The sequence below is a fragment of the Dermacentor silvarum genome, chromosome 8, assembly GCF_013339745.2.
Source record: "Dermacentor silvarum isolate Dsil-2018 chromosome 8, BIME_Dsil_1.4, whole genome shotgun sequence".
In the NCBI taxonomy this organism is placed as follows: domain Eukaryota; kingdom Metazoa; phylum Arthropoda; class Arachnida; order Ixodida; family Ixodidae; genus Dermacentor; species Dermacentor silvarum.
Genome location: NC_051161.1, coordinates 176,590,625 through 176,615,889, shown reverse-complemented (window position 1 = coordinate 176,615,889; position 25,265 = coordinate 176,590,625). Strand labels below are relative to the sequence as shown.

The 25,265-nt window shown below is 46.6% G+C and overlaps 1 protein-coding gene across 1 annotated transcript in view; it reads right to left on the bottom strand.

Moving 5' to 3' along the window:
* LOC119461869 (stimulator of interferon genes protein-like) overlaps nucleotides 1-23,455 on the bottom strand; it is a 362,093-nt gene extending 338,638 nt beyond the window's left edge. Inside the window, exon 1 of the mRNA XM_037723241.2 lies at nucleotides 23,406-23,455. The gene's annotated coding sequence lies outside the window, so the exon portion shown is untranslated. The remainder of the gene's footprint in view (nucleotides 1-23,405) is intronic.
* Nucleotides 23,456-25,265: the final 1,810 nt, after the last annotated feature.

The following is a 25,265-nucleotide window of genomic DNA, read 5'->3' as shown; positions in this document are numbered from 1 at the left end:
TTGTGCACAAAGGCATCACGAATATTTGTCTCGATGCGGACAAGGTGATCTGTTGTGGATCTACCTTCCCTGAAACCGCACTGTAAGGGATCGAGTATTTTGTTACTTTCAAGAAAATCGATGAGGCGGCGATTGATCATTTTCTCAAAGAGCTTGCATATACAACTTGTCAGAGCTATAGGCCTATAGCTACTGGCCGAAGAAGGGTCCTTGCCATCTTTGAGAATAGGAATTACAATTGCTTCTTTCCATGCAGTCGGAATGTAGCCGGCAGAGAACATGGTGTTAAAGAGTGACAATAGTGTTTTGTGGGTTTCAGGGTGTAAGTGTTTTATCATTTCATATAGTAGTCTGTCACTTCCTGGAGCAGACGCGTTACTACAATTCAGTGAAGCCTGAAACTCCATGCTAAATGGACGATTGTATGCTGCATTGGCTGTGTCTTTCCAACCCAGAGGCTGTCGCTCTGCTTGTCGCTGATATTTTAGAAATGTATCTGTATAATGGGAGGTACTGGAAATATGCTCGAAATGTGCTCCTAGACAATCAGCCTGGTCCTCAAGAGTATCTCCTTGTGTGTTTACTACAGGTAGAGGATGAGTTTCGCGGCCTTTTATTTTGTTTACCCTGTCCCAGGCTTTGCGTTCGTCTGTATAAAAGTTGATGCTGGATATGTACTTTTCCCAACTTTCTCGTTTAGCGCGGCGGCGTGTTCTTCTACCTTGTGACTTAATCGCCTTGAAGTTAATTAGGTTTTCTGTGGTCGGGGAGTTACGAAGGAGATTCCAGGCCTTGTTTTGCTTTTTCCGGGCTTCCCTACACTACTCATTCTACCATGGAATACATCGTTTCGAAGGCGTCCCATTTGTTTGGGGTATACATACTGATGCAGCATCAATAATAAACGCTGTAATGTATGCTACTGCAGCGTCAATATCAAGTGAACGGACATCGTCCCAGGGCAAATGTGTTTCTTCGCGAAACCGCGCCCAGTCAGCTGAGTCGACTTTCCATCGAGGAATGTGTGTAGAGCACTCAGATTGTTTTGTAAGATTTAGTAGGATGGGGAAGTGATCACTTCCATAAGGGTTATTGATCACATCCCATTTCAAATACGGCACAATTGTACTGGAAGCTATGCTTAAGTCTATGGAAGAAAATGTTTTGTGTGTAGGGCTGTAGAATGTTGGTTCTTTTTGTTAAGCAAGCAGGCACTTGAAGAGAGTAGGAAGTTTTCTATTAGTCGTCCTCTCGCATCACAACGAGAGTCGCCCCACAGTGTACTATGTGCGTTTAGATCACCAACGACTAGGTAAGGGTGATGGAGTTCATCAATAAAGCTTTGAAATGTTGTTCTAGAGAGTTGATAACCTGGGGGGATGTATACAGACGCGATGGTGAATAGCTTATTGAACAGCACTGCTTCGATAGCAACTGCTTCAAGAGGAGTTTGGAGTTTCAGTTTCCGACATGCAACGCCTCTGTCGGCAATTATAGCTACATCGCCTGACGATGTAGCAGCATCGTCCCGGTCTTTCCGGAAAATGCCGTATTGCTGTAGAAAGTTTGTTTGTGTGGGTTTAAGATGTGTCTCCTGAACACACAGCACCTTTGGATTGTATTTGTGTAAAAGTTCTTTAATGTCATCGAGGTTGTGCATTAAGCCTCTCACGTTCCAGTGTAATATTTGTGTATCCATATTGTTTGTGTTTTTGGGCTGTGTGTCAAGAGATGAGTCTAGTTGGCTTACGGAGCCTTTCCAGGCGCCGTAATCCGGGGTTTGTCTTTCTTGGAGCGGTCGCAAGAATCGCGTCGCTCCATAGGCGCTGGGCGCCTGGCTTGGGGTTGTGTCCATCGACTCCAAGGAGCCGCTGGACTTCCGCTCAAGCGAGCGGGGTGTTTTCGGGGTGGGCCTTGCCTCGAAAAGCAGGTCCTTGGAGGCCACCAACCCAGAAGTCGATGGGCCTTCCTTAAGAGACGGCGCAGCAGCGCTGGCTGCTGTCGCCTGGGGGGCTGGTGGCACCACCGCGGCCACACTCTTTGTGGACCGGGCCGATGCCGGAGTCTGCTGCGACGTTGCCCCCCTACGCGCCGCACCAGAATACCCTGTGGAATGAAGAGATACGCTTTCGTGCTTCTTGGAATTAAATGTTTTCTTTTACTTTGAGGGTTATTATATCCTTCTCTTTCTGCCACGTAGGGCACGCTCTAGAGTAAGCTGCATGTCCACCGTCACAGTTCGAACAGTGGAGTGTGCCATCACAGTCATCTGAGGGGTGACCATGGTCACCACACTTCGCACAGGTTTGTCGGCCTCGGCAGCTTTGTGAACCGTGGCCATACCTCTGACACTTGAAACACCTTCGAGGATTCGGGATATATGGTCGGACTCGGACTTTCGTGTATCCTGTTTCTAACGTTTCTGGCAGCACACTGGACGCAAAGGTGACGATCAGATGTTTAGTTGGAATTTCTTTGTTTTCCCGTTTGATTATTATTCTCTTCACTATGGTAACATTCTGCTCCTTCCATCCCTCTAAGAGCTCTTCCTCGGTCAGGTACAGCAGATCATCGTCGGAAATCACTCCTCTGCTTGTGTTCATGGATCGATGTGGAGTCACTGTGAGGTTCACACCACCGAGTGAGACCAGATTTGGGAGTTTCTCATGTTGTTGTTTGTCGCGGACCTCAAGAAGGAGGTCACCGCTCGCCATCTTTGTAACTTTGTAGCCGGGACCAATTGTTTCGGTGAGATTTTTTGCAACAGTGAAAGGTGAAATCATTCTTACGGTCTTTTGAGGGTTTTCACTATGAATGACATGGAATCGTGGAAAGGTTTCTTTGCGTTGAAAGAAAAATTGAGCTGTTTCTTCGGTGCGCCCTCTTTTTGAAAGAGGACGATCAGGTAGTTTAGGGAATGATGCGAATGCCATACAGGTTTATTGATTTCGGCAGCGATGGTAGCCGCCCACCATGGAGCCCAACAAGGGGACGGTACAAGGTTTGAAGATTACCTGCACACGCCAGCTATACACCGCCACTATAACCTAATATATGTATCCAAGGCTGGATATAATACACAAGGTTAACCCTTGCCGCCCAGAAATTCGGAAGTGAGAAGAAGTGACTAGAAGACAGGACAGATGGAAAAAGTGAGAGAGAAAGACAAAAGATTGAGGAGGGGGACAGGAAAAGGCGACTGCCGATTTCCTCCAGGTGGGTCAGTCTGGAGGCGCCGTCTATGTGAAGCAGGGGCCAAAGAGGTGTGTTGCCTCCGCCGAGGGGCCGTAAAGGTCCGAACACCCGGCATCGGCTCAACCACCAGGATCCCCCTTTCCCCAGACACGGCTAAGCCGCGCACAGCTACACGCGGGAGGGTCCAACCCTCGTGTGCTCGGGTACGTGGTGGCGCAACTCACCAAACGCCTGCTTACGCAGATGCCCCTGCGGGGTTCACATGAAAGAGGTTCACTGAAGGGCGGCAATGGTTGGTATTGAGCGCAGCAGCCCAATACCATTTGACGGAGTTGGCGGCAGAAGAGAACAGATACCACAAAGTATCCCAAGAAAGAACCTTTTCAACAGTTTGTTGTCGAGTTCCAGGCATGTTCCAAGTAGGGAGACAGCAGATGCCCTTTCAAGGTCCCCAGTAGAGTCTCCAGAAAATATGGAGGCATTTGTGCAGCTAGTGACCAGTTCTATACCTGCTTCCAAGGTGCTCTGTTGAGAAAAATTTGGCGGAACCCATCTCATGATGACTGTCGACAGTAATACATTTAGCATTGAATCAATATAGTGACACAATGTATTGGCACTACCGAAAGGAGGCATTTCGCATTTCCCTAAGAACACTCGGCACCACCTGTGCATGGCCTCCAAGATGCACGGCACGCTGAGAAACGCGGCTACTCTCTGGACGTGCTGCACCATCTAGTGGCCTCCGAGAGTAGTGCAAACTTATGCAGCAAGAAAAGGCTGCTCGTTATCACTGTCGATCGAGACTTGACGGAAAGCGCGACCTCGATAATACTCGACCTACTCTTACCACATGCTTGCAGCCAGTGTCGACGCAATGGCACCTTGTAGACTCTGTAGAAGAAAACACACACAACTGCTCTCCGCAACAGCAACTTTACTCTGACGTAATAGCCATAACAGCACAGCCCACGATGCCCAGCTGGGCGCTGCATGCAGGCAGTCCAAGTGAAGAAGGGGCAACCGGTGCTTGGTCGGCATAGTGGGCACAGTCGGGTGTAGAGTCCAATTCGCGTGTCTGTTGCTCGCTTTAATGCCTATCTTTGGTTTCGCTGTGAGCAATGGGCTGTAGGTAGAGTTATATACCTGCTGCCAGACAGAGTTTATCTGCTCTAAAACAAACGCTAATCAGATTCCAATAAACTTTGACAGGCCGACGAGCAGGATGGTCAAGGAACGAAGCGCACACAGTGTGCTTGTAAAAACAAGCACCAAAAAGCCGCGCTTCAATGTGATGCTTGCAATAACAACAGACAGCCAGAAGTGGCTGCGAGGATGAGCTGTTGTGGAACCACGATCTGGATGACAGGTCTGGCAATTCCGATGTGGAATGAAGTGGCGAGCGGGCGCCGCGTGTTGGCGCTAGCGACTGTACCGTCGAAGTGACGCTGTTGGCAACGCTGTGCCGGCACAGCTGACTACACGTTGTGCAGGTGGTTGCTTGCGCGCTTGTGGCGTGCACTGGAGGTACGACGTAGAGCGCACGCCTGCTGTGTGACAAAATTTTTCTTCGAAGGAAGACCAGCTTTGGGCCATCCAGCCGAAGATGCCGTCAGAGTCCATGTCCTAGCTTTTTTATAAGCGTTCGGACGTCTTTCGATAATGTCGTGTAACGAGTTTTGAAGTTTTGAGCATTACAGTCACTTGGCGGATTTTCGAAGAAGAGTTAAAATTTTGTCAGGATTAGTTTATGGTAAAAAAAGATGCGTGGCGAAGAGAGCTACGCTGAAAATTTAACTCGTCTTTAATTCGTGTATAGCGTCACGTCGCTAGCGCGTTGGAGATGCGTTTGAAGAACGCTGGCATTCTTTCTGCCGACGATCAACCGCGCATGCTGTTTTCGCCGCTGCCGAATAGTTTCGCCAGAAGCTCGCTTAGGGCACAAGTTCGTCTAAATAAGGGCTACTGTTTTCCCAAGTCACCTCCTCTCTTTGCCTACTGACAAATACCGTCACTTCAGCACGACAATATGTAGCATGAATGTCGTCTGGTGAAGCGAAGGTCACGGCAGGCAAGGGCGGGCGTGCGTCGTCTGCTCGAGTTACCATGGCGCGGCGACGCGCCGCTGCCGCAGGTGTGTTACAAGCGTTCTCCACGAGAGGCTCTATTGACTGTACCAAGTGGAGAGGAGCAAAATGGAAAGGATAGGGCAGCGCTTCTCCGGCTCACGTCCCAGGCATAGTTTTTTTAAAGGAGGCATTGATTAGAGCAAACGCGACTTCTTCTGTCGCGCGAAAGGCCGTGGGGGGACGGGAGGGGAGGCGATGTTTAGCTGCAGCACCAAATGTGTATTTATATAAAACGTTGCGAGGTGAGGAGGAGGTAAAAACTTCCGACGCTGCTCGACGAGTGTCCCGTTCTGATCTCGTTGAAAACCTCCGAGCCGCCCCCAGAGGCACCAGCAACAGTCACCAACGCCACGCGCGTTCGGTGCAAACGCAGGCAAAACGCCGACAGCGTCGACAACAGTTCTGCGCGTTGCTGGTGCTGCTGCATGTCCAAGTTTATACAGTTTACACAGTAAAACTACTATCCTTACTACTAATTTGCTATCGCAATTGATGCTTCGCCTTTCGGGTGAAACTGCGACATTTTATTTAAGGCACGTTTTAAACTTCGACATACCAACTAAATTTTAACTGTGAAACACGAAATGCAGTGATGCTCAAGGAAACTTCTTGCGTTCTCGCACCTTTGCAGTAACCGCGTCTGTCCGTACCACGCTACGCACCGTAGGGACTTGCAGAGTTTTCGTACAAAATGGTTAGCATAAATAACCCCACTGACAGCTTCCGTGAAGAAAATTTTCGTGGTGAAGCTATGGTACGACTATAGCAGATATGAAACAAAGGGACAGTAACACCGCAGTCAGCATACTCACAAGAAACAGTTCCCAGGCAAGGAGTGGTTGCAAACACCAGCAACTTGCAGCCTTCATATGTAACTCTATGCTTGCAGTTCCTAACCGTGCTCTATCCGCACACTCTCGAGTTCACCAAATGGCCACAGCGGGCGAAAAAATCAACCGCGGCGCGTTTTAGCGCTGAGGCCGCAGTCTTTTGCTTCCGAAACGCACTCAGATAGCTTTCAGTAAGCCGGACAGCAATAACTGGAAAACCAGCACATGCTAATCATGGCACTTACGATGCAAAGGTTCATGCAATATGCTACTGAAGTATTAAAGCGCCAAACAGACGACACAAGAAGAGACACGGACGAGCGCTTACTAACAACTGATGTTTTATTGAAAGAAACACACAATATATAGGCATATCTGGCGTCGTAACTCACACGTTGTCGAAATTCACATGGTAACCAGGCAAAAAGGCGATAAAAAGATAGTAAACGATGATGAAACTCGAATAAAAGATGACATTCGCGACAATGACACGTGGTGTATAGAGCCACATAAAAGATAATCGTTAAGCGATACATAAAACAGTGCTGTAACCCCATTAAAAAGCTAACGATTAAGATTTTTACCAAACGCATGCAGGTGGCGCATCAACGTGCTAAGTTCTAACCAAGGACTTCTAAAAAGGACAGTTCACTTGGATACAATATATCTGACGGTTCGTTCATTCAAACATCGCCCCGTTTGTCCAATGTAAACCTTTTGGCATGAGAGTGGAATTTGATAAACCACCCCTTCCTTGCAACTGACAAGTGGATCGGTATGCTGGGTTCCGCAGGTTGTGCGTTCTGTTTCTCGGTTGTTAACACGAGCGCACAATTTAGCAAGTTTTGAAGGGGCTGAAAAAACTACCTGGACTTTGAATTTACTCGCGACCTTCTCCAGGTTGTGGGCTACACAGTGAAAGCATGGTATGACTATAGGTCTTAATCTCCTGGTTTGTTGTTGCACGTTTTTTCTTCCTTTACCTTTTATCTTCTGGAGCAAGGATTCTACTACTGAAGTTAAAATCTGTGGGAATCCTGCTTCTTTTAGCCTTTCAATCTGCAGTTGGAAGCTGCTTCGTATACCATGCTCACATGATTTCCTGGCAGCCGATTGCAATGCCGCTGTGGCTATCGCTCTTTTTACTGTCTTAGAGTGGGCTGACTCATAAGACGAGCTCTTTTTGCGCTCGGGGGTGGTACTTCCAGTGCACTTCTGCTCCCAGGTTGAGCTCGAGGTCTAAAAATTGTAACTTATTGTTTTTTGGTAGTTCACAGGTATATTCCAAACCATGGCTATGTTTTCTAAAAACTTCTAGAATCTCTTTGTCAGTTCCTTGATGGTCTGATGAATCCTGTCTGTTTAACAGAATTAGGAAATCATCTACGTATCTGAATACTCTCAATACCTTCTTTTTGTCAAGCATGCTGTTCAATATACTGTAGCAAAGTGACGCAGCAGTTAGTTTTCGGACGCATCAGCTCACCAGGGAGACTACGATGAAGGGGGATGAGCTCTGGCAGCGGCAGGTGCAGATCGGTAGGTACGACGACAACGCGGAGTAACATTTGAAGAAACTATATTTATTTAACTTGGCATTACCTTGGCACCTTAAAACTGTACACACATGTATTATACATGAAACGATGTCATACCGATCGTCGACGGCCTGCCTGACCGGCCTGGTCTCCCATGGTGAAGTGGCGCCGTGGGCTGCTGTGTCCTTGCTCACTCAAAACGACTTCAACCCCTTCCTTAAATGTGTTTCTACAGCATTCAAGGGGCCCGCGGACCCGTGGGAGATGCAGACTTCTGCACCAATCGCCTTTTCAAGCTAATCAGGCAAGCCATCGTGCTCCAATAGGGGCCAGAGTTTTGGGGACCACGCAGACATGGTCGCGACAAAAGACCGTGAACAACAAATTTGGCCACGCCTAATGAACCTTTCCCCCCCGATACAGCCGCGCGTGGAGCGACCGCGCTATACACGTGTACACACTCGTTCAAACCCGTTTCGGGATTCCTCAAGGTCGGCCGCGGCATACGTTCTTCGCGACAGTACTATCAAAGGCCGAGAGAATTCCACTGGACCTCTTCCTGCCCCCAGACAAGAAGAGGTCCAGAGAAATTGTAAGAATCCTGAGACAAGCGCAAGTCACGGAAGAAGTAAAAAATGTTCTGAAGTAGGGACCGAAGTTCAGCCTCGAACCTGAAACCGCAGCGCATGAACTTCTCTCTTTGAATAGGCATATTGCCGACAAGGCGTCACCTGAAGACCAGGAAAGGCGCCTACTGAAAGGAGTAGACGCTCTGTCAAGAACAGTTTCGAAGAGAACCTCGCGCAACCGGTCTGTGATAAACAAAGTCGTCACCTTCTTCAAGGACAAAGGCTTGCCACTTCTACAGGCGGACAAGGAAGGAGGCTTCGTTGTGGTCCCGCAGGAAATTTGAAAGGAAAAGGCCTGCCGAGCTGTGGAAAAGAATTGGTTGTTGCCACGTCAACCCTCAAGCCGACTAGAGTGAAATCTCAGGCAGTGTCCCTCTGCAGGGAACTGGAACTGGGAAAGATAGCAAATGCCATAAGTAAGTGCAAAAATAAGACTTTGAGCATGTTTTTTACCACCAAAACCCACAAAGATGAAGTTCCGTTCTGGTGTATTGTGAGCGAACGTGAATCTTGGCAATGTCATGTTAGCCAGTTTTTTTTTTTAAACATTTGACTTCACTTAACGTAGAAGATCCTTTTGAGACAAAAAACTCCCATGATGTGGTAGGATTTTTGCAGTCCTGCAAAAATAGGTAATTTTTGCATAGGTCCATAGGTAATTTTTTCTCGATTGATGTTAAGGATTGTTCTATTCTATCCCACACAGGAGCTGTTTTTAGCTGTTCAGGCATGTATTGAAATGAAAGGCACTGTACAGTTTCAGAATTGTTTGGGCATGTCAGTTGAAAATTTCATTAGGCTTTTACAGTTTTATCTTAGTTCCACACTAGTTCAGTTCGAAGATAGGGTTTATGTTCAGAAGAAGGGCATCTGTATAGGGTCATGTCTAGCCCCTTTCTTGAGCAATATTTTTCTCTCGGCCGTTGATAGTATTTTGAACAGCATGCTTGACAAAAAGAAGGTATTGAGAGTATTCAGATACTTAGATGATTTCCTAATTCTGTTAAACAGACAGGATCCATCAGATCATCAAGGAACTGACAAAGAGATTCTAGAAGTTTTTAGAAAACATAGCCATGGTTTGGAATATACCTGTGAACTACCAAAAAACAATAAGCTACAAATTTTAGACTTCGATCTCAAGCTCGGAGCAGAAGTGCACTGGAAGTACCACCCCCGAGCGCAAAAAGAGCTCGTCTTATGAGTCAGCCCACTCTAAGACAGTAAAAAGAGCGATAGCCACAGCGGCATTGCAATCGGCTGCCAGGAAATCATGTGAGCATGGTATACGAAGCAGCTTCCAACTGCAGATTGAAAGGCTAAAAGAAGTGGGATTCCCACAGATTTTAACTTCAGTAGTAGAATCCTTGCTCCAGAAGATAAAAGGTAAAGGAAGAAAAAATGCGCAACAACAAACCAGGAGATTAAGCCCCGTAGTCATACCTTACTCTCACCGTTGTGGGAATTATGGAAACCGATAATTCCGCACGTCCAGAGGCGCACCAGGAGACGCGAGTAGAGCAGACGCTCCTTGCACGGTTCTCCTGCTCGGGAAGGCCAGGCGGCTTCCCGGCGGCGCGATTTTGCCCCCACCCTTCGAACCGGTCACATACGTAGACCGGCACGTGGCCGCGGAGTCTCGCGCCCATTGGACCAAGCCTAGAACGAGGCGGGGCGGTCGCGATCGGCGCGACCGACGCACGCCGGGGAGAGGAGATACGACTGCGAGCCGCGACGAAGGACGGAGCTCAGGTAACCATCTTGTTCCCTTCCTTTGTCGTGCCCTACCTCGTTCAACCACGCTCGACCCCGACAAACGTCGAGGTCGACTCTATAGCCTGCTTCCAAGCGAATTCCCCCTGGAGCAATAAACCCTGTTTGTACTTGTTACACTATCGTGCGTTGTCGTGTTTCTGCCAGTCCTGATACCGCCGAACCCCGGTAGTACAGGGCAAGCACAAGGGAGTTGGCCGTCAATCCTAAGCCTTAGGGACAAAGGCGGCTTGAGAGAACCTGGAGACTACACCGTGTAGCCCACAACCTGAAGAAGGTCGCAAGAAAATTCAAAGTCCCGGTAGTTTTTTCAGCCCCTTCAAAACTTGCTAAATTGTGCACTCGTGTTAACAACCAAGAAACAGAACGCACAACCTGCGGAACCCAGCATACCGATCCACTTGTCAGTTGCAAGGAAGGGGTGGTTTATCAAATTCCTCTCTCATGCCAAAAGGCTTACATAGGACAAACGGGGCGATGTTTGAATGAACAACTAAAAGAACATGAACGCTCACTAGAGAAAGGGATTGGATCCAATATGGCCATCCATTGCAAAGAGTGCGGGTGCAAGCCTCGCCTAAGAGATAGCATTGTTCTGGAGAGAAGTCGAGACACCGTTGCCAGTGAGCTGAAGAAGGAAGCCTTCCACATTAAAAGGAAGAGCCTGGAATGCATCAGCGAACCGTCAGAAATATTGTATGCATGTGAACTGTCCTTTTTAGAAGCCCTTGGTTAGAACTTAGCACGTTGATGCGCCGCCTGCATGCGCTTGGTAAAAATCTTAATAATCGTTAGCTTTCTAATGGGGTTACAGCGCTGTTTTGTGTATCACTTAACCATTACCTTTTATGGTCTTGTGGCTCTACAAACCACGTGTCATTGTCGCGAACGTCATCTTTTATTTGAGTTTCATCATCATTTACTATCTTTTTATCGCCTTTTTGCCTGGTTACCATGTGAATTTCTACGTGCGAGTTACGCCGCCAGATATGCCTATATATTGTGTGTTTCTTTCAATAAACAGTTGTTAGTAAGCGCTCAGTCCGTGTCTCTTCTTGTGTCGTCTGTTTGGCGCTTTAATACTTCAGTAACATGCACCAACTATCCCAACAAAAAGTTCTGCTTCATGCGATATGATGGCATAAATAAACGAGGCCCGCACCACGACCTAGTTCAGTCAATGCCTCCTAAAAAATTCTTTAGGAGGCATTGGTTCAGTAGGCCGTGGCCCGCGCGTGCGTCTAAATGTCGTACAAGAATCCCTCCCGTGCCCTGATCCTAGGCACCTAGGGACACGATCATTTAGGGACTTTTGAGAAGGCGCGATGATGGCGCCAAGCGACGACGGCATAGAGTAACATACGGGCCTTGTCACGGCCGGACTCGACTCTCCTCCGCGCTCCCTTACAGCCTTTGCAACGCGACGGGAGTCAATGTAATTTTTTCTGATGAGTAGCTCGATAGCTCGCCGCAACAGGTCGCTACCACCTCACCGCCCGAAGGGTCGCGCGGGTAGCCACTATAATGCGGGCTTGGTTTTGCTGCTGCCATTATCTGCAGTAGCTGCTGTCAAGTTGGTTCTTTATTCTGGTGTCCCGACTGGCGAGATTCTTGTGCGCACAACGTTCATCAGACTTGTTCGCTGATGCCCACGACATGAATGTGGTCATGCTTGGTCTGCTTTTGTGGGCGCAATTACTTCACCACTTCCGTGCTTGACAGGTCTGAAGCATCATGCCTATGTCGCCATTCACTCGTGTGCTACCTACTGTGTGCCAGCTTTTGCAGCTGAATGCATGAGCTTTCTCCGTGAGATCGTTGCAAGCGTGAAAACGACGTTTCTTCCTTGATCACTGTAGCCATGGTGTACTGTTGTGTGCCATTTTGCAAATCTCAACAGAGGAAGACGCCGGGTGTTTCCTTTCACCAATTTCCTAGGTATGCGGAACTGTGTTCTAAGTGGCGAAAAAACATTTCCCATGAAAATCTCGTCATCAACGACAAGCCCTCATCAACTGTAAACTGTAGTGTGTAGCAAACACTTCAATGATAGTGATTATGTTCCCGGATGCCGAATATGGAAGTTGCTTGTGGGAGCTGTACCGACCATCTTCGAACTCTATCCGTCCTACATGGTGCCAGCTGCAAAGAGACCGCTGAAGGACCATGCATGCTGGACCCCCCAGCTCCTGGGAATTCATCAAAGCGAAAAGCAGAGTCGCTGTTGCCTGCTCATGAAGATTTTGGTGCCAGGGAGGAGGTAACCGAGGAGAGACAAAGTGCTTCAACACAAACCACCAGTAACAACGCTTAACCGAGCTAGTCACTATATGGTCATGATGAAAAGGCTTCGGGCTCAGGTTGCTTACCAGCGTTCGAAGTGCGGGGGGCTACTGAGAAAGCTCTCTGTAGAGAAAGAAAAGATGAGAGTACAACGACAACAAACACTATATCGCCGTCAAAAAGATTGTTGCCGATTCCCAGAAACCTGAGAAAAAGGCTGTTTTTCTCAGTCACCAGATTGAAGTCTATGGCAGTAAACGACCTCGTTATTCAGAAGTTGTCGGAGAGTGTGTGATTTGGTGCTTCCTTTTGCCAAAAGGTTATGATAACGCTCGAAAATCTGACCTCTTGACACTACCGGCGAAGTGTACGCTTCACCCAAATCGCATGTTTTTGGCACTTTTGGACAACATCGTGGCTTTCTTTGAAACGGCTGCGAAGCACTTTCGGCGATCAAAAGTGCATGAAGTGCTGCAACTTCTCGTTGCACACTACCTTGAACAATCGCCTTTCTTGAACTGCCAAGATGTTGGCAGTGGTCACGCAAGGCGCACAGCTGTTGTGATTGCTGACAAATTTATGCGGCTACTTCTAGTAAATCACACAAAGATGGTAACAGGAAAAACGAAAAAACCAGTTGCTTATGTGCATACGCCATCCAGAAAATATTTTAGGCTTTAATGTACGTGATGTGAAGGTTGTTGGCACCAAAATGTACAAGAATGCACTGTATTGATCAGGAAATAAATAGTTTGTACCGGTAAAATTTTTATATTTGTTGTAGCCTCGCAGTATCTGTACCTCTGTTATAAATTGAAGTGCATGTACTAAGATAATTATTTTCCCTAAGTAACGAAATGTGTATTAAATAATTGTGGGTGTTGGCTTAACCTTCCCCTTTATTCTTTCGAGCGTCGTCTGCTACAGGCTTCAAGTAGAGGCTGTAAGCCATTTCATCCACATCGTATGAGGCTATGGTGTTGACTACTGGCACTGAAAATAAAGATTACGCTTTAAATTTCGAGATAACTTGCGTCTCACAGCCGGAGTTACACAAATGTTGCTGGTATGCTGCCCTGCCGGAGCGCATCTGTGAACGCACTTTGCAGAGGCGGCAACGGTGAGCTAACAGCGCCACCACAGAGTTGCGGCGGCAGGCGGCCGCATCCACCATTGCAAAGGCCATAAGGGAGCGCGGAGGGTGGAGTCGAGTCCGGTTGTGAGTTCAGTAGGCCGTGGCCCGCGCATGCATCTAAATGTCGTACAAGAATCCCTCACGTGACCTGATCCTAGGCACCTAGGGACACGATCATTTAGGAACTTTTGAGAAGGCGCGATGGTGGTGCCAAGCGACGACGGCATAGAGTAACATACGGGCCTTGTCACGGCCGGACTCGACTCTCCTAAGCACAGGGAGCGCGGAGGGTGGAGTCGAGTCCGGGAGTGCGGAGGAGAGTCGAGTCCGGCCGTGGCCTTGTATATGCTATCTATGAGCATGCGACAGCGTGTTCGTTCTCGGCGTGATCATTCTCTGGCCCGTGCCGACCGCGCGTTATTCCACATTGCGTGTGTGATTGTGCTTGCGTTGCTTGTGTATTGGTTGTAGGTTCTGTGTTAATTGGCGGAAAGCCGTGACTAGTGCTTGTGTGGCAGTGCAGCTGTGGCCTCAATGAGCTCTGGCAATACAGAATCTGCGTTGTGTGATCCGTGTTCCTTGACAATGCGGCGGTGGTGACAATTGAAATGTCGAAGTGGCGTAGCGCCTCAGCAGCGCAGTTCAGCAAACCGCGATGTGGCGTCACCGTGTCCGCCTTTGCTTAACGGACATCGAGGGATGTGCTGCTCTCTACAAGTCACAAAAATGTGACTGCATCAACCGCCCAATTTTCAGCACTGAATGTGTGGTTTGAGTACTGTGCTTGAAAAGAGTGGTGCAGCTGTGGTGGCAGAACACCATGAGGCCTCAGTTTGTGCTCTTTGTTGAAACGAGTGGTGCAGCTGTGGTGCCCTAATTACGCACAATTGAGAGGCGTGCTTTTGTGCAAGAAGGGCAACAAATCGTATCTTAACCGCTAAGGCGATGCTGTAATGTCAACAATGCCGTGCAAGTTTATTATGATGGTAGCCTCTACAGCAAGCATGTTTGAAGCAAGCAAGCGTGCACTGCAGCTATGCTGTGAATATAGCCTCAACTCAAGAATGTAGCATTTGCAGAACCCTTATGTTTGTTTCTGCTTTCAAACAAGCTGTATGTTAGGATTCTCACTCACTGCTCACATGAGACATGGCAGTCCATCGTGTGGGTTGGGGCTCAGCGGGAATGTGTGGTGAGGGATATTACCGTATACGGATATTACCGTATTGGCATGAATTGGCGCACTGACGAACGGGGCGGGGGGGGGGGGGGGTTCTAACCCCCCCCCCCCCCGTCCTGAGGCCGAGTTAACCTCCCCTTTTGTTTGACCCCTTTTCCTTCCTTGCACCTTTGAGTACTGCAACTATGATGTGAGACGCGCAATCTTCTGCACATTTGCAAACTTGCGCAAAAAGTGAATTTTTTAACAATTTTTCGTGAAGAAATTTAAATTAGTGTTGTTTAGATGGTATTGGCAAACTAAGGCAAACTGTCAACCCCCCCTAGCAGAGATCCTGGGTGCGCTACTGGGTGAGGGAGTGTGGAGTTGGTGGCTGTGTCAGGTGCCTCACTGAATTTTGTAATTCATTGGAATAAGCTCAATGTAGAAGGTCACACCGTACACCTGATGGCTCACTTTCACAGATATTACCGTATTGGCATGAATATGCCTTTTTTTCCTTGAAATTTCCAGCCTCAGGATGCGCCTCGCATTATATTCGGGTTCGTGACACATATAATCACAGTAAATGTTTCTTTAGGAGAGACCAAAAGCCGCTCGTTGCATCACATTTGTGTTCATCTTGAAACTGCAGCGCGCACACAAGAAACGAGAATAAGGCAAAGGTAACAGACAGGTGCTGACTCAGTTTAGTCAGTGCCTGTCTGTTACCTTTGCCTTATTGTCCTCGTTTCTTTTGTGCACGCTGCAGTTTCAAGATGAATAGCTACCAACTCGCCCAACTTTCAGTACCTTTACAAATCATATTTGTGGTCGTGTTACTTGCATGCAAATCCGGTACTTTCAGTGCCCATTGATTGATTGAGGGGTGCAGGACTTTGGCAGTGGTAGCAACACCAAAGCAGCCGCCCAAATGGTATACACTGTAGTGTTAGATTTCTTGTGCACATGGGTGTACTGTGAAAACACGTGAAAGGAATTCCACAGTTGCTGCAGCATGACGTCTGGATCTGTGAATCACTGAGCGGTTGTTTGATCACATGTCTGAATTTCTGTTGTCACTGAGCGGTTCTTTGATCATTAGCTTAGGCTGTCTGTTTTCTACATATTATATTACAGCAGTGGCGTCAGAGCAGCTGCAAAAATGGGATTTTGCTCTAGAACCGCAGTTTGGTTGCTTTTCTGACTGTTGCATTGCTCTATTTGCTGCAATTGCCACCAAATGTTGCTTTACCATGTCTAGTGAATGCCTTGAACATGAATCACATTTGAATGATGGTTGTGAAAGTATAACATGTTCCGTGTATGTAAAGAAAGCTATCACACCGGTAGGTGTGGTGGAGTCACTGATGAAATAGAAGTTGAAAAATGAAAGTTCTCACAAAATCGGGAAGTGTTCATGGCACTTGCCATCAAAAATGTGTAACAATCCAAGCAAACAGAAAGATAACCTACCTATCCTGAAGAATATGCTGTCGATCTCACTTGAATTACTTCAAGTGAGATCGACTAATGTTGAGATAGGAGCTCATCTGTGGCACATAGGTAAGGGGAATAAATTTAGAAAGAAAAAAAATTCTGGCACAAACCATTTCACGATGATGCCAACGCTAATACGATAGCATTGAAACAATGTAGAGACATTGTATTGCCACCACAGAGACCGGTCATGTATGAGCCGAGTCCCTCTGGACATGCTACGCCTGTTAGCAGAGCTGCCTCTAAGTCGGTGCTTGACATTCGATTCGAATCTGCCCAGCACATAAGAAATGTTTTATTTTTGTCATTGACGAGCGGCCCATACCTCGTGACCTATTTTTGTTTCAAACTGGGTGTCCTCAACACAGCAGCCCCAGTGCTCTACCCATTATACCATGGATTACCCAGTGACCCAAGTTTACGGAAAAATGGATAAAGACCCAGACAGACAGGAAGATAGGATATTCCACACTTTTCAGGGGCTAAGAATGCTGATTCTAGGCAATATACACAACTGGCCTGTTATGTATACATTGCTGGCATTGCAGGAGAACAATTTACAATTTAGAGCTTTTATTGGTAAAACCACAACAATATACACAATTTCGATTTCACAAGAAACAGTAGTGCCATCTGGTTTATGTATTCATCTACGTCACAGGCTCCAGAAGGAGTATTGCGTGGAGGGGGAGGGCATCGCATAACAAAGGAGCCAAAAAGTTATACAACATTAGAAATATAAACAGCGACACAAGATCAACACAATAACTTAAAAAGAACAGAAATTATAAAATAGTTAAGTAAAATTCTACCATTAGAGAGCTGGGTTACACAGTGAATAGTACGATTGCATAATTACTGTTATGCGCCGTTCTATATCAGCGGAAACCACGGTGTAAGAAATATACTCTTACACCGTGCTGCAGGTCACACTGCGGTACCTTGCTTCAGGTAAGTATCACACGTTTACAAGTTATTACAGAGATCGCCGTGGTAAATGTATATCGGTCGAAAACTGAGCTTGGTGCTGATCGAAGGCCGCTACACAAGTGTCTTTAAGTGCGTTCGTGTGGTAGTGTACAAGCTCAATCGCGCCCGAAATATTCAATGCAGATCCAGAGGGTTCACGTGGAAGGGGTATCACGAGTGCGCACAAGTTTTGTATGGCCGTGCTGTCGGCACCGACTTTCTGCATAAACATGCATGAGATAATATTGATATGTTTACACTTAGCTACACCACTGAGTGTGATTGGCTTTTGCTGATATTCTATTCATTTACTGCTCTGAAACAACCAGATATCATATGTATTTGTACACGTCCTACTTTTTTGTAGTCTGGTAGCGAGCAGTTGACTGAGCTTTTTTTTTTTTTTTTTTTTTTTTTTTTTTTTTTTTTTTTTTTTTTGCAGGAGAGTCACTATTCCCTGATTGTGACGCTGTCCGCATAAACTGCACGGCTGAGGTCCCACAAAGTGGGAAACTCTTCCACGATGTGGTTGAAATAAAAGGCGGCATCATCGCACAAATTAATTGTTCATCGAAGTGAACGAAAGCAGGAGCTATGAAGCACTGAAACCACAGAACACCCATACAAACTTAGAGAAGGGAAACTGTACCTTCCACAGTGCAACGAAAATAAGCGTAGCGGTGGCGTTGTGAACTAAAGTATACGACCGAGAGATGGCGCTGGCAGAATCGAAACTAAAATCATCATCATTAGGTTGTGAGCAATATGGCCGCTACGGTAGCGGTTCGTAAAGCTGGTCGCGCTGCTCGCTCGCTGGTTTGGGGCGTTTTGTTACCGCTTTCGGGGAGGTATTCGTGTGTACTGTACTCTAACATGACTACAGATATCTTCATTATGTCGCCAGGTGACCGAGAGGCCTCAACTGGCAATAAAACACTTCAAACAAGTAAGCGCACATTGTTTATTGTCAATGGTGAATGAGGCAGTACATGCTCACAATTTTCGTACAGCTCAGGTGGACTTAATGTTGTCCGTCACCGAGTTTACAACATACAGAAACACAAATAACCATCTGTTTAATGGAACGCAAAGGTGAAATCGAGCGAAGTTTTCTCATCGTGTTCGGCGTGCCGTAAAGCAGGGAGAACGAAGGTTCAGACAGTGATATTTATGCCGAGCTGCCCTCGTACTTGTATTGCGTACAGTGCTGCTTGACGTTTTATATTCTCTGCGTTCGACGATTTCTGATAGATTAAAGAAAGGAACACAAAAATTACTCGGCAGAAATGTACTGTCAGCAAGATAAGCTCGAGCTGCAATGTCTCATTGCTCTCATAACACATTGGCGAGAGGCACGAAGTGTAGGAGGGGGGGCGTTATGCTAAATTTTACGTCACATTTTCTGCTCTTGATATTTTTCTGCTGCACATTTAGTGTTCAGGTGCGGCAGCAAAGGCTTTGACACAAGTGGAGTACTCGTAGGGAAACCAAGGAACGTTATGGAGACAGCAGTGCTTACAAGGACTTCTGGAAATATTGTGTGAATAAACAAGGACACTAAATCAACATATAAGCAAGCCCAATTAATGCTCACAGTTCCTTGGAAAATGGAATTTGTGGTTTCATGTTGAAAAAGAATCTCGGTATAGGTATTCAAACACAGCAAAGAGGTTGCAAGGAGATGAACACTTCAGTTGAGTAACAGAGGTGACCAAGGGAAGCCTCAGCTTGAAGCCAACGTTTCACCAAGCAAACATATTTGTGAGGGCCGAGACGAAGACAAGTTCCCACGCTGAGGTTTCCCTTGCTCGTTCACTGTTGATTGTCTGAACGTTAAGCTGAACTTATTCTGCGAGTACATTTCAAAATATTTTTGGGAGCACACTGTGCGCAGGTTTTGTCATCTGCTGTTTGAAGAGACAGAAAATTTGCTTTTAGTGATTTCTCAAGTTTGTGAAGTGTGAAATAGGCTGGCCGGTTGTGTGAGCTTGCCTTTTCTAGCTATCTCTTATGGTGCAGTACTAGCCTAGTTATTGATTTCATGCAAACTGTATATGAGCCTCTTGTAGTAAACAAATGTAAAATCATGCGCATTTCCAGATCTAATTCTAATCCTAGCACTTGCCATGCCAACGTTCCCTTAGATTTTGTCATGTCATATAAATAACTTAAATTGGACCAATAATATAGAGTACGTCATTAGCAGTGCTAATCACATGCTCGGGTACTTATGGCGCAACCTTTCTAAAGCACCGTCTACTTTAGAACTACAGCTTTACAAGACTAATTCAGTGGAAACTTGAATATGCATCTGCAATATGGGATGCCAGTCGTGTTAATCTTATTACTTCACTTGAACTAGTACAAAATAACTATACTTTTATTTCTAATTATAACCGTACCGCGAGTATAACTTCAATGTAAACTGGCCTAGCACTCATTCCACTAGCTAATCGCTGCAAAGTCGGCCATCTTTTGCTATTTCATAAAATTTTCTATCACACCACACTTCATGACGACTTCATACTGCGGCCTCAGTGCATTTCAAACTGCGTCGATCATCGCAGTAAGGTAGGAATTGATTTATGGAACACGAAGTCTTTCTTTCATGCCCCGTACATCTCAGAAATGGAACCACCAAGTATCGTAGCCATCACAGATAACAAACGTTTTTGCAAAACATTAGCTAACATTGTATAATCAGGAGAATCATTATGTTACAAGAACTCATTGCACTTGTTTTACTCTACTACTTTGTAACCACTCCCCTCTTTAATACCTGTGCTCATCTGGTCTTATCTTGTGTTGTGTGGTGTTGCGCTTTTAACAATGGTTCCTATGTAATAGCTGTGTCCCTGAGGGTACTTTAATCAAAAAATAAAATGAGTTTCACTCATCATGAAGTGTCATTTCCTTAAAATTGCATTAAGCACTTTTGATCATTTTAAAATTCTTTGCATTTTCATGTAACAAATTGTTGTTGTGAGGGAGCATGTGATACTTCGTGGTACTAATGCCCGTCAAATTGATTTGCAAAGAGCATTGTGCATTAGCACAATGCTCTTTCACACACACAAACTTGAGAAATTAGCACAGAGTTTGTGCATTAGCAAGTAGGAGCTTGCTACATCGTTTCTGTTCTGGTCGTCATGGCTATAATGACTGCAAAAGAAACAAGTTGGGACTCAACATGTTACTTCTCCGATTGTCATAAAGTGCCCTTAAAAGCAACTAAGCTTGTATGTCAAATTTCTCATTCCCGCTCAGTATGATACAGAACTGTAGACTGCTGTTTTCCTAATAGGGCTCGCACCTCTCTATCTGGTAAACTTCCAAACATTTCATGCTGAGGCACATAGTTCAAGAGGACCTGTTGTCATTGTGGTGACAGTTGAGCATCTTGTGGCTTAGCGTGGGCAGCTTGCAGACCAATAATCTCTCTTTTGTCCGTCTTCCTGAAAAGAGAAATGACAAAGCCATGACACACATGTAAGCAAAAAATGGTGAAACAAAAGTTAGTCCCATAAATGAAGAAAAATCACGGTTCTAGTTGAAGTGTTCAGAAACATACCCTGTGAGGATTCTGGCCCTTGATGTTACTTCCAGTGGAGACACGTTCATGGTTGACTTCTATGTCCAGAGACAATAGAGTCCAAAGGGATGAGTCCAAATATGAGCAGCGTCTTGGAGGCTGGAGTCGAAAGAAAAAAGAACCTCAATTACTATGCTGGAAGTGTGCGTGAGTTTGTGATTCATGTATGACAGAGAACAGTACACGAAACGCTTCATGACAGAAAAACGCACAAACACTGTTTTGAGTGTGCATTTCTTTCAGTGGTGTCCTTGTGTGGGCTGTGCTTAGTCAAGTCTCGATTAGATGACAATTGTTTCTGCCAGATACTAGTAATAAACACAGTTATTTTATTATGTCTCAAATGCAGTTAATCTAACTGTATCACCGGAAGTACACTTGTCACTAATGTGCAGTGAATTTATCGCGGTGTATCATTTATGCAGAAACAGCCAAAACTGTATTATTTATGCTGTACTCATGTTAGCAATTTTAGCAACTTGGCAAAGTAGCAAGAGCCTCGTTTGAATTGCTTTGGAAGGGCAATAACTTTAGAATTATTACTATTTTCTACTTTTAAGAAATGACGACAGGAATCTGCTTTATCCGCCTCGCATGCAAAGAAATTCAAAGTTGAAAATGCGAAGCACTGCTTTTTTACTCACCGGCGCACAATCCCAGGGGCTGCAAGGTTAATCCGCTTTCGTGGGTAGTCTTCAAGCAGAGTGTGCTCGGTTCCAGCGATGAATTTTCGTGCTGGCCAGCACTTTTTTTTCGAGCAACCAGACGCAACGCGGCCAAACGCGGCAGATCACAAACGGCGGAAGCCGTGCATGCAGCCGCCAGTGAAACGCCGCAGCTGAGAAAGTTCACCGTCTTTAAACACGTTCGCTTGGTGGCACCTATCGAATGTTGGACGCATAAACTGGCTGAGGTATTATTGATATCTAATTAAAATGAACCTGCGTGATGCTGCTCAAAGGAAACGACCACCCCGTTCGCAAATATAACCGCCGTACAATTTGAATCGATAAACGGCACGGACTGCAATCGATACCAGTGGGCTGCCGCTAATCACATGTCAGTGAGGCCTCAAAACCTTTATTCAAGTAAAAAAGCACGGTCTTTAATAACATAAGTCCAATAAAAACAATAGACTCCTTATTTTGTAAAAAATGACACTGTAATTGTGTTTGTCGGTTATTATATGTACATTAATAGCTCAAATATTGAGTCGTGTTGAGCGCCCCTAGCAGAAAAAATAGAAACTAAGTATTCGACCAAATTACAGTAGCTCCACTTGCGCGCTTATGCTGGAACGCGCTGTGGTTGATTTTTCGCCCTCTGTGGCCATTTGGTGAACTCGAGAGTTTCCGGGGCCTGCTGAAACCAGGCGCCAGCAAACAAACTACTGATGCTGACTGCACTGCGGCTCTCCTCGAGCAGGAGAGAAGTGTACTGGTTGCCAGACACTGCGTGTTTCTAAGTTAAAGCTGCGGCTTTACCCCGCCAGAATCCGGATGTGAAAAACGGCTTGGCGTTATCCGTCCGCGCGGCTCCCGGACGAGGCGCGGACGAGGCAAATCGCTGATGTGAGGTCACGTGACGCGCCGTCCAGCACTTCAAATCCGGATTTGGTCCTTCGTCTGGATGCACCATAAGCGGCAGCAGTGGTCCCAGTTCGTGCGCGCTACGTTGGACGCTGCCCGTTGATGAGCAGCCACATTTGCTCGCTTCATTTCGAGGCGCGCCGAGCCGTCCGATTATCTTCCACAAATACTTTGTAGCCCCAAGCCTGATGCTGTGCCGCCTTTTACCCCGCCTTGTGTCCTGTTCCGGAATATACTTCATTCCCAAAGCGCCTTGGACGAATGGTTCATTATTTGTAGCGGTGCGTACACGCATATGTCGCTGGCCGCACTTTCCGAGTGGCTGCTTTGTAGTGGATAGAATCAAAAGTGGTTGGCCACGTCTAATACGGTGGTGACTCCCGCCTGGAAGTCGCCGCTGGACGACGAAAACGAGACCGACGACGACGATGATAGCGAAGAGATGGCAAATCACGTGCAGGCGTAGCAGACGAACTAGCAAAATGAAGCTCGGGCGCCAGCGCGCACGCTGGCTGCGCGTCAGAGCATACGTCATGACTTTTTGTGATCACGTGCCCACTTTGTTTACAATTCCTCTTCTCCCGCTCTCTGAACAGCGTGTAGTGGTAAGCGTGCATGCAACAAGCACGGCGGTACTGGCTGTTGTTGGGAAACTTCGAGACGCTCTTTCGCGCAGTAATGCCATTTGTCTTATTAAAAAGAATGCAGGTAATGATTAAATGAAATGCAGCAAAGCTGTAGAAAAGCAGTAGCAAAGCTGTTCGACCATCTCGCGCAAAAACGCGATTTAACACAACACGATCTGGCGGAACAGCTCACCATGCCAGGGTTTGCTTACGTCCTCGTTTTTTCACGCATCATTCACTGAACCTGACTACTGGATGGTTCTGTACACGTACTAACGACCGTGACCGAGACGTATACTCCCAAGATCAATGCCACGGCCCATTCCACGGGCTGGCTGCAATTTGACGCGGCGAGGAGGCAAAATATGCGCGCAAGATAACTAGCAGCAGCACATCAAGCAGCTGACAGCCCAAACCTTTTATTACATGCATATAGAGTGGAAAAATGGATTACTTACGCTGTAAGAAGGCACGGAATACGAACCGCTTCACAACGCGACCGGCCCCGAAAAACAGCCGCCATAAAAACTAACGGATGTGACATCATGGGTTATAGCAGACGTGACGTCATAGGTGAACGCAGATGTATTGTTCACCGGGTCCAGCCGAGCTGCGGCGAAACGCATGTTTGCGAATACCGTCTTGCGCTTGCAGCGCCACTACGGTGTCAAAGAAAAGCTATAATAAATATTAAAATAAACTATACCATTTTATGATCGGAAGAGTAATTTTGACTTTCGTGGTTTTGCGTTTAATTGCAATTAAGGTGTTAATCTATTAGCAGCAAGCGCTTTATTGCGCCTAATTTTTGAGTAACCAACTTGACGTGCCTTCACCAGCCAAGCTAATCCACGTTAGGCCTACGAGCCATGAAATCGACAATCGAATTCAAAATCAGCGGCGTCTAATGAATCAATCTTCATTACACACGTTAGTTGAGAGAAAGCGATAACCGCAGTTACTTCTCCTAGCTTACTAACTTCACGCGTTACCAAGAATCAAGCCGAGTTTGGTACTCGGAGAGCCGCCGCTTCGATGGGTGCCGCCATGTTTGTTGACGCAAAACTTTTGGGGCTGCTTTTGGGGCTCCCGCTAAATCGGCGAAATAGCGTGCCCAACGCCAACGCAAAACCCAAACGCAGTTAGCGTCTCGCGCATGCGCAGTGGTGTCGACGCTATTTCTTTGGGGCCCCAAAACGTTTGGGGCCCCTATTCTAAAACTCTCTATTAGAACTCGCTAAATATTATGTAAACACGGTTCCACATACCGTATAAAACCATTGCAGTATTGTTTTAGGCATGAAAAAAATGCATTTACGTCTTTAATGCAATGGGCTGGAGCGCCGCGTTTATATCAATAAATGTAACCGATTGCCAAGCTAGAAAAATTTACTTCAACATTTGGTTTTTTCTGACTAGACGACAACAACAAGTTCCTCATTCTGGCTTGGCCTACACTGCTCAGAACAGAACGGTATTATAACGCGTACTTCAAATATACAATCAAGGCAAGCGATACTATCAGACACGCAGCTCGTCTACACAGCGCAGCCGCCGTTGCGCGCCGCTGAACCGTTCTACTGTCCGCAGCGCCAATTTTGCGTCATGATGCGGAGAAGTGGTGAACTACGCTCGGTCGGCACACCTACCCATCTAGCCACCGTACCAGAACAAAGCCTCCTCTATAACTTTTGTGCCTGCGCGGTCGGTCCCTCACCGCCGTCCCCTGAACGCCTCGGCGTTCCCCTAGGGGCGCTCGCGTCCCATAATAGCTCACTCGGCGTTCGCTGCAACAGCAGGTGCACACCGCTACGCTGCGGTTTTCCCGCCGCGTGCAAAATTAGTTTACCGTGCTTGTTCTAAAACTCTGCTTGCCAGTTGATGTTCTTTCTAGTGTGGTGCGTGTCTCCAAAGTGCCTTGCTAACTGCAGCACTCACTGAGACAGCCGTGCCTGTGTGCGCTTTCTTCCAACTTTTGGTCGACTCGGGTAAGTTCTCTGTTAAATGTGTTACATCGTAAAGAAAATTCGCTTGTTTCAAGGCAACATGCCTAAAAGTGGTATTTTTGTTGTGTGCAGCACTACCGATAAAGAGAAAAGGCGGCTGTCCAAGCTCAGAAGTTTGGTTGCGCCCCGAATGCTGCACAATGCCGTACTGCTGCGTACCGCACTGCAAATCATGGAGCGGCCGGAAAGAAACCGGAGTATCATTCCACGAAATTCCCAGTGACCAAGAACTTCGCGAAAAGTGGCTTAAGGTAATCTCGAGAGACAACTGGACCCCAAATAGCACATCTTGTTATTCCACTGTTTGTAGCC